Source organism: Caloenas nicobarica, chromosome Z, assembly GCF_036013445.1.
Source record: "Caloenas nicobarica isolate bCalNic1 chromosome Z, bCalNic1.hap1, whole genome shotgun sequence".
In the NCBI taxonomy this organism is placed as follows: Eukaryota; Metazoa; Chordata; class Aves; order Columbiformes; family Columbidae; genus Caloenas; species Caloenas nicobarica.
This window is the reverse complement of record NC_088284.1, coordinates 106,753,732-106,767,513: the sequence shown is the minus strand read 5'-3', so window position 1 is coordinate 106,767,513 and position 13,782 is coordinate 106,753,732. Positions and strand designations below refer to the sequence as shown.

At 46.5% G+C, this 13,782-nt stretch overlaps 1 protein-coding gene across 13 annotated transcripts in view; it reads right to left on the bottom strand.

Annotated features, from left to right (window-relative positions):
* Window positions 1-13,782, bottom strand: part of NFIA (nuclear factor I A) — a 246,526-nt gene that overhangs the window by 90,145 nt on the left and 142,599 nt on the right. The gene's annotated exons all lie outside the window — the stretch shown is intronic.

Sequence of the window (13,782 nt, the reverse complement as noted above, 5' to 3'; positions counted from 1 at the left end):
ACGCTTGACTAAAGCACATGCTCATTTGCCCTGCCAAATAAAGATGAGTCGACAAAGTTTAGCAGGTATTCAAATATATTGTTGAATCATTGCCTTCAGCCCAAGCCTAGGTCCAGCGAGGAGTTAGCTTATTGCACAAGACCTCGCTTTGGCTCACGAGGATGATCGGTTTTCCCCCAAGGGAGAAAAAAACTCAGGCTAATAAGACCAAATTGAATAAAGCAGATCAGGATACTACCTAATAAATAATAGGCCATTACCCAAACTCGCGTTTGGTACAATGTACAAAAACGATGAAATGCTGTCATAACAAGTACCATGTGAAAAACATCTTTCCATCACTCGATGAATGCTTTAATTGGGGAGAAAATTCATAATGTCATTTACATATTCCTCTTTTAGATCCCAGTAAAGAAGCCAGAAGAAAAGGCTTGAATTGCTGGAGCCTAATTCTGATCTCAAAGAAGTTTTAAACAAGTCTTTCTACACTGATCAAATAGAGTTTCACCTAATTTTCTCCTAATTTACACTGGCAGAGGAGAAATCAGGATTAGGACTTGTTGTCTAATGCTATTTGTTTTGAATTATTAAGCAAACATTCCTATTTCAATGAGTAAACGTGTACAAAGGCAACTAACCTTCGTCCTAAAATCTAGTTTACAGGGAGAGTATTGTCTGCTTTCCCAATTAATGCTGTAAAAAGGAGTCTCAGACATTGAGCTACCAATCAAGAGCTTGTGTTGTAGCTTGAGAAAATCATGACTGATGCAATTACTTTTATGTAGAAAGTCTGAATATGGCCTATAGGTTAAAGTTCATTGGGTTGTTGTTCCTTAATTGAATATCAGAAGATGTTTTCAAGGTGCTCAAGGTATTATTGTTATTTAATTAGCAGGCTTCCTTGTGTAACCCAACAGTATTATTTTTATTATAAAATAGTTAGATTGCACTATAAATATACGAGGTATTTTCTAAACAGAGATACAGCTGGTTTCCTGAAATCCAAGCTTAAATAACAACGGGAAGAAGTTACTCCTTTGAAGACGATAAAGTCCAAATCCAGTTATTTCTCTTCCACAATGCACTGGAGCTTTGGAGAAGGGCTTTTTGGGAGACTTTGATTCCTTTTCAGTGTTTTGAAATTACACAAGTCCCCCAGACTAGCACTGAAGCCATTTCTAAAGCCTTTTTGATGTTCAGCATCTCACTATACATAGCCATCTTAAAACCTTAAAATAGTAATAATCAATTAGGGTCGCAAGCCTATTATCTTAACCAAATGCCTGCTTAAAAGAAAAGCCCTCTCTGCTCAAAGTGCAACTTGGTTCCTTTGGGTTTTATCCTCTGTCTGGATAATCCCATGTTTCACAAACAATGTGGAGCAATAATATTGGTTAGAAAATTAATGTCTGTATCACGCAGCTCCTGCAGGCCTTGAGGGAGGGGATGTTCCCAGAGGGAACCCGGATCACCCTGAGGACTCCCAAAAGATTTGCTATCCCACCCCCACACCACCCGAGGAGGATGGGAGTGACACAGCCCGTCCTAATCCGTGTTCTCCAGCCAAAAGGAAAGGACAGAATACGTGTGCTTTGGTCAAGCCTTTCGTAACTGGTCAAGGGGCTGGAGCGCAAGGGTGATGGGAGCGGCTGAGGGAGCTGGGGGTTCAGCTGGAGAACAGGAGCTGAGGGGAGACCTTCTGATCTCTGACCTGCCTGAAAGGAGCTTGGAGCCAGGGGGGGTCGGGCTCTGCTCCCCAGGAACAAGCGCCAGGACCAGAGGAAACGGCCTCAAGTTGCGCCAGGGGAGGTTCAGATTGGATACTGGGAACAATTTCTTCCCCAAAGGGCTGTGGGGCATTGGAACAGGCTGCCCGGGGAAGCGGTTCAGTCGCCATCCCTGGAGGGGTTTGAAAGGCGCAGAGGTGAGGTTCTTAGGGACACGGGTTTGAGGTGGACTCGGCAGTCTGAGGTTAACAGGCTCAGCCTTGAAGTTCTTCTCCAACCAAAATTATCTTGCAACTCTATGATTCTATAACATTTACGCTCCACTTAATCACAGAATCCCAGAATGTCAGGGGTTGGAAGGGACCTCGCAAGCTCATCCAGCCCAATCCCCCGCCGGAGCAGGAACACCCAGATGGGGTTACACAGGAAGGTGTCCAGGCGGGTTGGAATGTCTGCAGAGAAGGAGACTCCACAGCCTCCCTGGGCAGCCTGGGCCAGGCTCTGGCACCCTCACCGGGAACAAGTTTCTTCTCATATTCAAGTGGAACCTCTTGTGTTCCAGTTCGCACCCATTGCCCCTTGTCCTATCATTGGTTGTCACCCAGAAGAGCCTGGCTCCATCCTCCTGACACCCACCCTTTCCATATTTATAAACACTAACCAGAGGTGAGTTTATTAAGCCTGGGCTGACCCAGCCATGACCGCGTTCCCTCCAGAAGCACACCGCCCTGCAGACACAGGGAGGAAGGTGCACCTCGCTTCTGGGAAGCGTCCACCTCCAGGCCACGTGCGGGTGACCGAGGTGGCACCCCAGGCCGAGACCAGCCCTGCCCAAGTGCTTGGACCTGCTCACCCTGCCTGGGGCGGCAGCACTGATGCGCACCAAGAGATGCCTGGTGGTCACCACCCCACGCTGGAAATGGAAAGCTAGATCCACGGGGCCAAAGCGCATGTGCTAACTGCGTATCTAAAAAAACACAGGGAGATTAAAGAGACCGTCTATCCCGGCTGCAGTACTCTGTCCCAGACAGCACGAGGGAGCTGTACACAGGCCTGAATACCACGCCAAGCTGTAACAAAATCTGCATTTAGCAATAGGCCCCAAATACCCATCTCCAGAGCTGGCACGACGGCCTCATTTTAATTGCTTTGTGCAAAATGCATCCCTCAAATTTGTAAATGATAAACCTTTACTGGTAAATTATACCACATTTTTAGTTCATGGACTTTTTGTAGAAGAGTTAAGCAAGATATTATACGTTAAATGTGATATAGAGACCTCCCTTGTTCCCTGACAAACGCTCTCACTTCTATTTCTGCTTGTTATTTCCAATTTAATTTTAATGCCACAGCAATAGCTCACCTTGGGCAAATTACATATTTTCCTATGAAATAACTGCTGGCCCACATGTCACGTACGCCGTCATTCTCCCCTGCTTTTGGCTGAGGTTTTTTAAGAAGCACCAGAACTTTCTTTGTGGCCCATAGCGGGATGGATTAGACCGTCCAGGGCATGTCGTGTTAGTACAATAGAGGAACACTTTTAAGACTTTAAAGTCATGTAATACAATTCTAGGCTGGATCTTTCTTGTTAAAAAAAGTAGAATGGGAGTGATTGAAAGAAAAAAGGGCCAATATTTGACAACAGAAATCAGCATAACCTCCTAACAGCGGCAGTCATGGATGACTGCCCTTTGACCCGGGGAGATTATGTGGGATTTCAATGACAACAGCTGGAAGTGAGCATGTGAGAATAGAGAACACAGATCTGAGGCCTCCTACAAAAGACTGCACAATCCCTGCCCAGATCTGAGTGTTGATTAGAAATTGTTTCCTGGTCCTGGCTTAATAGAGTGTGAAAATGAAAGTTTTGTTAACCCTTCGCAATATGCAAAAATCATCGGCAAATGGTTTGCCTTTTTGATTTTTAGCTAAAATGTCTGTGTCTAGCAGAGGGTGAAATTGTGAAGCACTGGTGGTTTTCATGGGGGCACTTCTGCTCAGCCCCGTTTCCACACGGTTTATCCTCTCGGTGGCCATTGGGAATCAACATCTCAAGGCACGGGGAGAAAGGACTCGGAGGCCTTCACGAGGGAACCCACCCAACCCACCATGACTGACGTTCTCCAAGGTGAACCAGAACAGAAATACCCATGCGATGTCTCCTGCACGCCACCTTTCGTACACCATTTTAGAATCTCTAATAGTAACAATGCCTAATTCTTATTTCAATACGTGTCGTGCCGAGCTCCAGAGTCTGGGTTGCAAATTAAAGGATGTGGACCAGAGCGAATGTGGCACCGGGCTGGCTGTGCCACCACCAGCCTGATCCTGCCCAGATCCACAGCAGCTTCAGCTCTTGGGACGTTCAGCTCATTTTCTATTTCAGTGCAGAGATAGTGGAATGAATGGCGATGATCACAGATGGGAATCAGTTGTGTCAAGCTCTGCCCAAGTGGAGGGCACAAGGATAGTTCCTTTCTCTTGAAGACAAAGGTCTTCTTGAAACATTGAAAGCCTTTCAGGTTTGGCTTAAGGACCATATCTAAGATGTTTGGTGTGGTTTTTCATTTCTGATGACTCCTAACATTGTAGGGTACTTTTCGGTACTCACGTGGGCGAGAAATCAGTTAAATACAGTTTTTTGATTTAATGATAAAAATTAAGAATCTCCCTCTCTACCATATACAAAATTTGATAAATAAACTAACTGCATTAATACCGATAGGGGCCTATAGCTTGATAAACAACAGATGTCTTAAATTAGCATATTTCTGTTTCAGGTCCTCAATCCAAAAAGCAAATATTAAAGAAAAGAAGAAAAATCATTATAAATGGTCATATTCATTTGGCAGCTTATAAAATAACGTGCTCCTCAAAAGCCTTTCAAAGTAAACGAGATGAAATCTACCCTGGGATAATCATTCTGGAATATTTATGGCATCCAACAATAAAAAGAGTAATAAAAAGAAAAGCCTGCCTCCCTGAAAATAATAATATGAAGGAGTTATTTATCTTCATATTTTCATATCAACCCTGGTTACAAGCGCAGTGACAGCTGGGATCTCCAAGGTCTGCGGTGATACTGCCAGTTCAGCTTTGCCGTTTGATGCACGACCCAATGTCCAAACGAGCCCGGAGAATCCACACGGTTTCCTTGAGCTTCCCGGGGACGCTGGTGGCACGAGGTGCCGCGGGGACCCCCCTGGGCTGCCAGAACGGGCACCCACCAACCCTTGGCAGGCGAGTGATAAATATGGGGAGAATCCAGAAGGTGGGTCTTGTTGTCCCCATTCCTCTCCCCCTTTATAAAATGAAAGCCCCGATACCACGCGCCAGGCATTGCATTAACCTCCGGACCCCCGGAGAGCTGGAAAAACCTCCTAAAGAGAATAACGTCAGGATAATTTCTTCTATGTCAGCATCCTATTGCTGGTACAGCCTGAAAACATCGGTTTCTATGACTCGTTTGTCTGGGGCAGATCACACACACACTCTGCCAACCCTCCTTGCTCCTCTTACTCCTCATCAAGTAGTAAGTGAAATTTTCCCTCCTGAATTTCGTGCGATGGCTTCGAGGAAGCTACTGGCAGAAACGAGGGCTTGTAGGAGCCGGTGCCGGGGCTGCAGGCTGGAAACGTGACATGTAGCCACGTTCTGGTCTTCACACCGATGGAGCGTGGCTTGGTACACGCAGAGTTTACTTGGGTTTACACTGCTTCAAATTAGAATTTAGCTACAGCATCGATGCCATAAATATTATAGCTGATGCTGTGTGAAGAACATCAGTGTGAAAATAAATGTAAGGGTATTTAAAAACTGGTGCGGAATCCTTAGGTATTCAGACTAATCACGGACTGAAATAAGCACATTTGTTTCAAATCCTGTTTATAGCACTGCAGCCCCTCCCTCCTTTAAATCTTCCTCTTAACCATAGTGATGTTTATTGAATACCTGTCATTTCTCCAGCAGCATGTGCCAACAGCAGCTCACCAGTGCCAGGCTGCATGAAAACCCTTCTGTCTCCTATTCTCCAAGGGGCTCCCTTAGATCAACTACTCACCATACCCAATACACTGAAACCCATAAATTTGCAGATACTGCAGTCAAAATTCTTAACAGGAAAGTGCACCCATTTTGCCCAGTGTAGCATACTGAAATATCACATGGTGAGAAGCATTTCTCACCATGTGTAAACTGTCAATTTGATTTGAAATTAAAATTTTTGATTAACATGAGCATTTCTGAGCCTCCCGCTGGCAGCAGCCCTATTGCTGAAAAGTGACATGATTTGTGACACGCAGGCTGTACAGAAGCCCCATGCCAGCAATTGTTAAACCCATTTTCATTCTGCTTTAATACGGTATGACACTCAGGAAAATAATTTTAATATTTAGGAGAAAGAGGGCAAGGGCTTAAGGACTGAAGTCCTTTATGGGTGTAAAGCAGGATTAGAGCAGCATGAAAAAATGGCACGGAGGTCTCCCCGTCTCACAAGTCATGTCTCTTTTCAGCAACCGGGACCATCTGCAGGAGGCTAAGCAAGGTCCATGGTGAAGCACAAAGCCTCCTTTTACATCCAGTTGATATTTCAAACACAGCATGAGGTACTTTCCACCTATGAATGCCGAGATGCTTGTGCACAAGGAAATGCTTGCAACTTCAATAATTAAACCCTCTCGTACGGGAGGTAGGATTTTCTGGTTTCCACAGCGGTTTGTTATTTTTCCATGTTTATCGTTTCCCCAGAGGTACCAGCGGTCACCGGAGATACTAACATTTATACAGTGAATTACTTACGAAAGAGGAAAATTTTGTGACTATTAAGACTTTTAAGCCCAGGAATCTACCTCTTCATCAGGGTGGTGGGAAGATTTTTTTTTGTTATTTTAAACAGCCACCAAGCGAACACAAGAAACGGGACACTTCTGTGGCGACAGATTTGCAGGCCACATTATACACACACGCAGAAGACAAAAGTTCAGTGGGGATTTTTACAAACGTAAGCCTGTGTCACTGCTGCAAGCTGCTGACTCAACTGTGTCACCTGCGTATTTCTCAGAGTGGATCATTTTTTTTCCAGTAACATCATGTTCTGAGGAAGTTTATCATGAAACAAGTATCACGAACAGTCATTCTGAGCAGCAGAACAGCTTTGATAAGTGTCGACACGCATCTGACTTTTCTTTTAGCTCCTAACACTATTCATCACATTAAACACTCAGCTCTGCTGGACTCTCTGTAAACACAGAGCGATTTCTAATTGCCACAAAACAGCGAGTTAAAAAATGTAGTATTTTAAAAATAATTTTAGATGGTGGAATGAAATACCAGGATGATTCAGATGCCCTGGAAGTATTCAGTTTTGAACATAAAGCCGTGGGCTCATTTATGTTAATAACAGCGCTTGAGAATTCAATCTGCATGAAAAACATGGTCCTCAATAAAGCCATGATATATAGTTACTATAAGTATGTAGGTTCTTATAAGTCCTAAGTTTAAATCAGCGTTGTGTGTAAATATCTAGTTTTAATTAGTATATTGCCAAGAAATTATACAACTAGGCTCAGCGATGCTGTAATTATTGCGGGATCTATAAAACCGTCCCTCGGCTGGTGGTAGCTCGGTGTGCCCGCCAAGGTTCCTCTGCAGACACCCAGGGAGGCTGAAGCCCTGTGGACACAGAATTAGGGGGCTGTTAAAAGAAGTCTGTGTATTCAGAGCATGTGGCAGAATTCTCTAGAGAAGCCCAGCGCTCAGGAGAAGCTGGTGGGGCCGGGGTCAGGCGAGGGCAGGCAGCTCTCCTGTCCCGCTCTGCTGGGCGATACGGACACAAACCCGGGCGACTTCGTCAGCTGTTTCCCCTCGTCCTCCCTTCCCGGCACTCCTCTCTCTTCACACCAAGGCACTTTCGAAAGGCTGTGGCTGGACACCATGATAACGGAAGCTGTAGAAATATCTGCCGAAGATTAGATAGTATAAATGCGACGTGAGAGTCGGGGTGCTGGGCATGGAAGCTGCGTCACGAGGATCAGCCAGCTCCACCTTTCCCCACGCGCTTTCCCTTCAGGGTTGCATCTTACACCTTCTCTGCTGACACCACCAGTGAGCAAACTTTAATTCACAATAAACCCTGTGCAAATCATGTTACTTTATCTACCTATTGCCCTTTCTGTCGTATCACCTGGACTTTTCTCTCCAGAGGCTGTTACTCCGCTATTCTTCATACAGAACAATCATCTCCTAACTTCCGTGATTCAGTCCCAAGTAGGCTGACTTCCACTAGGTTTACATGTCAATTATCTCTTTGTGGCTGGGGAGAGAAGAGACTTTCCACTAGTCACGGCTTGACAACGCACGTCCGGTCTGTCCTTGACTGTCCACATTACCAGGCTCATGAAATCCAGTTGGGGTGACCCTGAGACAGTCCTGCGTGGAAGACGGGGCGAACCTCACAAGGTTTTGTCCAGCAGCGCCTGGGCTGTCTCACCCTGGGCAGCAGGGTACCAAGGCACGTCTTTAGAATAAAGCTGTGAGTACCGGTGGTAGAGAAGACAGAAAAAGAGTGGGACTGGAAGCACAGAAATGCTTGTCTAGGGCCATGTCAAGCTTGCGCAAGACCTAGCGCACACAACTTGATGCTTACGGATGCAGATTAGGCCACTGCAGGCAAACAAAATGTGCCCAACAAGTCTGGGCGTACGACTCCTGTCCAGACAGCGGCGACACCAAGTCATGTCATCCTCTCCGTCGAGGCACTGCACGCCAAGGGCTGGGACCTGGACGGGTTGTCCTCATGGCCTGCTAGCAGAGACCAAACTGCCTCCACCGAGCACAGAACCTCCGGATGGCCAACCAGGTTTGCACCAACCTCACCTGAGTTATGTAGGACATCTCCAGAGAAGACAGAGAGAGCGGTGGAGAACCCACAGTGTGTTAGTGGGCAATTCCCCCAGCCAAGTCCAGTGGGAAGAGACTGCCGGATGTGGAGCCCAGCAGCAGAGCTCTGTATCATGACTGAGACTCTGTTTTATTCTAATTTTCTGTTTTGTAAGGCAGGATGCCCTGTCTACATTCCTTTACAGACTAAGAATGGACATTTATTAACAAGTACTTGGGCGGACAGCCCAAAACTCTAGACTCCTGGCCTGGGACTGTACGACAGAGAGGGCCAGTGACCCCTGTTTGTGTTTACTGTACTTCTACAGACACATGTTGGTGTGATAGGGACATTCACTTTCTCAGGTTCAGGCCAAGGTCAGGCCAGAACACAGACCGAATTTGTTTTCTCCATGTAATCTGCTCAGACTGAAGCCCAAAGAGGGCCTCCAAGTTCACTAATTGTGAGTGTATTTTGAGGGATTCAAGATTCACAAAGTAAACAGAAAGGGCAGAGAGGGACCTTCTTAGCCCTTACGTAATTTCACGTGCTCATCTCACGTGTGGCAGATATGGTGGGTCCAGGGGAGGTGCCACAAGGAACCGAGATGACAACGGTGGGATGTCTCACCCCAGGATGTTGCCTCCAGCAACTCAGACACAGACTTGGTATTAAAGCGAGGACCCGAGATGAATCTGTTGCTTAGAGGCTGGGTTGGTCAGCTGCGCCTATGCAGCCCTCTTCCTCTGCTGGGTTTGCCTCTCTAGACCCTCTTGCTCATCCCCAGCAGCCAGTGCGGTCCACAGGGACGCAGGAACGTGGCGGTGGGGTGGAATCCCTATGTCAGATGCCCCATCCACATGTATTTAAGAAAATCTGAAGATACCGCAAGGCCAGGACTTCATATTTTGGACTGTGCTCAGCAGCCTGGCTCACGTGTCCTGTGACAGCCATGGGGCTTGTTCTAACAGTGCTCTGCATGTAAACGATGAGACTTTGTACCGTCACTGACTTTACATGAAAGGCAGACCTTCTCCTGATGAGCAGCAGTTGATCAGGCAGAAAGAATGAAAATGGAAAAGGAATTCCACTCATAAGGACCTTTACGTTAAACTAAAGCAACTCAGGTAAAAAGGGAACCCATCCATTATGGTTTATAACGGATAAACATCCATTTCTTCTCTGTTCCTTCTTTGCTTGCATTACCGACATACCGAAATAAAGGGAAAAAAAAATGATGGATGGATTTTGGAAGACTCAGAGTTCAACTCAGGATGGATGTGATCCCAACATTTCAGATTCTTATCTCATCGTAATTGGAATAGCTGAACCTCTCTTGTCTGCAAAATTAGGCAAGACATCCTGTGAGAATGGGCTCTTTTTCACAGCAGTTTAGTCCCCAGACACATGAAGAATGAAAACAAGAAATGGAACAGAACATTTTTACTTTTGAATAATGGCTTCATTTGGGCAGTTTAGAACAAAACTTCACGGGAAGAGTCGAGGAGGAAGTTCTTACTGCCAGGATGCCCATCCCTAGACACATTCTTCCACAGAACACATAAATACTTCACTAATTTATCTAAGAAACTCCCATTTTGTAGAAGAGAAAAAACAGAAGGGAAGAAAGTACACGTGGGCAGTGGATACACTGTCCACCCTTCTATCCTGAAAAAATCATTCAACCAAGTCAATGTGCCCCGCTGGATCCACCTTTGCTCTTGCAGTGAACTCTTTCTTTGTCTCCTCTGGCTTTGCAGGATGAGCAGGAGAGGGCTGGGTGCCTTCCTCCAGCAGCAGAATCGCAGCTCCTGAGCAATTACAGCATTAACCTGAAACGTCTCGGTTTTAAATCTCCCCGAGGTTCAACACAGAGGGAGATGAATTCCCAGAAGACCCAGTATCTCCACTGTTTATAGAGGCAGATTGAGGATTTTAGGTTCATAGCTGGTGCCTCATTTTAATGCCTAATGTTAGGTGGGACGAGAGCCAAGCCTTGGTCCATATACCATGTTAGCACAGACCTGAAAGAAAATTTGCTTTCCTCCCCATATTTTGCCACAGGCAATCTCTCTTGCCGTGCCATGCTTCTCTATCCTTACATTTATATCTGGCTACTGTTTTGTTTGCTTGTTTGTTTTTAAATTCAGAAGACCGTAAAGTACAAGTATTGCTGAATTATCCTTGTGTTCCTGTCCTTCATCTGGTTCATTTGCAGGAGGGAATAATGATCTGTCACCAAGGTAAATTCATTACCCGGCAGATAATGCCACAGTGTTTCTGCTGCCCATTTCACAGTAAGACATTCTTTTTCAATGATGTTGCATCTCTGTTCTCGTGGGAACAGTTTACGGCTGACATAGCAATAGTAGTAATAACAACTTACATTTATATTGCACACGGGATGATCTTTACTTTTCTCTCCTTCTAACAGTGGACGGCTCCCAGTCCGACTGCGAACGCATCCTTCATGGCCGTGACAGACAGAAATCTGGATTCCCCAATACTGGGCTGCCTCATTCCTCAGCCGTTTGCTCCGGCGGTCGTGTCCTTTCCAGCCCCTTTTATTATTGCTTTAAATTGAGCTGTGGGCCACTACTACACCACCGCTCTAAGCCTTCCCTCACAAGAATCCGTGGGGCTCCCCTCCTGCCTCAAAACCACGGCCACATCAGCCCATGAAGCTGCTGTCCATCCTCTTCCCGTCCTCCCGCGGTCCAGCTACGCCATGCTCTGCTGTACCACAAAATTGGCTCCCCTCTGCACGGCGTGGGGGACACGGCTGGCTCTCTGCGTTCTGCTACTGGACATTTCCTGAAAGAGAACTCCCTGATTTTTAAGGACTTTGAGGTATATAACACATGGGAAAACTGCAGGTCGTCTGAACTGCAAAGCTGGTTAGGTGGGGACACCCCCCAAACACCAGCAGGTCTTCAGATGGGGATGCAGCTGTCAAAGAGCCTTCCGTTTTAAGAGTGAGGAACCGAAGTAGGAAAATAACAAGGACAGAGGTTATTATGTGCGAGCGAGTGTTACAAGTAACCCTCCCTTACGATCCTGGGAGAAGAAACGCCAGAAAAGGGTTTGTCCCACCGCGGCCTGTCGGACGGCGCTGCCACGCTCGCGCCTGGTCCCGCGCCCCAGCTCGCCTCGGCAGACACCCACCCCAAAGCATCACCCCTGGCTCCGCCAGCCGGCGGGGCACAGCTGGGGTGACACGGCAGTGAGCCCTCGGCGGGGCAAAGGCCAGAGAGAAGAAAAATCTGCCGGTGCCCTGGAGCAGCCCTATCGTTTTCTCGTGCCTCCTTTTGCCAGCGGCAGGAGCGCGGTGCTGGCTCCTCGTGCCGCAGCGGGGCTTGTAGCAGATCCCCCTGCTTCAAGGAGGAGTGAGGGAGGGTGGGAGGTAATGATTAGAGACACTCAAAAATCAGTACATTAATTGAATCTTATGAAAATGGAAAACAATGGCAGCGTGTAATAATAAAACCCCACTATAACCACGTACACCTCTTGTTTACTAGCAAAGCGCTTCACTGACTACAGATTTACTCTGGGGCACAGCAGGAAACTTTTCTCCTTTAAATTTAATCAGCCCTTTTTTGCCTTTTTTTTTTTTTTTCCCTTTCAGAGAAAAATACCAGCTATCAGATCTGTGTTTCCCATCCACTCCTAAGACTCCTGAGTCCAGTGCCTGGAGGTGATGGTGTGAACTCACTCAAGAATGCGAAGGCATTTTATAAATCATTTGGTTTCAGCAGGAGGGGGAGAAAGGGAGAAGGCAGAGGGATGATATAGTTTACAGCACATACTCGGCAGTAACTCCCAACTGTCAAACTTTAGCATTTTCTTCAGTTGCAACAGCGGTTAACAAAAAAACATTAAGACAGCAGACACGAAATGCACATAGTGAGCAGCACATTTAATCAACTGGCACCTTTCTACCACCCCACCACCAAAATCTATCCGGACACTATCACGACCCAGAAAAAAAAAAGTTGTGTAACTGAAGCTACGGCACTGATGGGAGAAAAAGGAGCAGAAACGAATAACATGAGCTGCTGTAAACAAGTTGCGGCGCCCTTTGTGTGCAAGATAACAATAGCGGAGTTGAAGGAGTGTGTTTACAAGTGTGGCTCACTCACCTCACCTTCCTCCTGCCCCCTTTCGCCACCCTCGCTACTCGCTCCTGGGAAAATATTTGCGAACCATTGCAAATAAAAGTCTCCTTCTTACTTTCCAAGAAGCGGATCTGGTATTTTTCCATTTCGCTCACGCTACGGCCAGGCTTCAGAGGGGATTTTATTCTCGCCGCTCCGTGAGACTCACCCTAAACTTTCTTTCCATTTCCTATCTAGCAACTTCTCCAGCTAAAAAGTAATGCCTGCAATTGAAAAGTAGTATCTGATTAGCTATAGAAGTGATGAGGCTTCTTCTAGGAGCCTGTTCTCACCAAAGGGCCCTCCCTTGACAGCAGCACCGGTCCAGCACACAGCTTTGAGGAGCTGTGCATTGCTCTTCATGTGCACCTCTTTGCCTGTGTACACAACTTCATATTTACAAAATGAAGGCTAGCTGGAAAGCACCTGATTAACCCATGAATCTGCAGTACACGCAGATATAGAGATTCTTTTTCAGAGTGTGAAAACCAAATATGAGTATGAAGGTTGGAATCCATTTGAATGAAAATCACCTTGTACCTGTAAAACCAGGTATGATTCATCCAGGCACTACACCACATGCAGAAACCAGAGGAAGGTGTGAAATAACGATGTGCATTTTCATAGTGTGTGTATATATATAGACATTTTTGGAAAGGCCTAGAGTCAACAGAATACGTCTTGTGTCGGTCAGGAAGTCAGAACAAAAGAACAAGAGCGCGAGCGAGAAAGCGCGATCCCTTATCGCGGCTCTTGGCGGTGGCATTCAGGGCCGAATGAACCACGCTCTGGCTGAAGCAGCAGAGGTTGAGGTGCTGACGGTTCCAGACGCGGTGAAGGATAAGTGTGTAAGTAGGAGGGAAAAATAGGGGGTTTTATGAAGCTCCAGGCTGGCTAGGACTCAAATTGTGGGGAATTTTTGATGCTCCGGGTGGGCTCGTTGAGCAGCAGAACGACGGCTGCCACCCAACGCTCCACCTCCAGCTCATCCGCGGAGCACAGCTCCCGGCACACATTC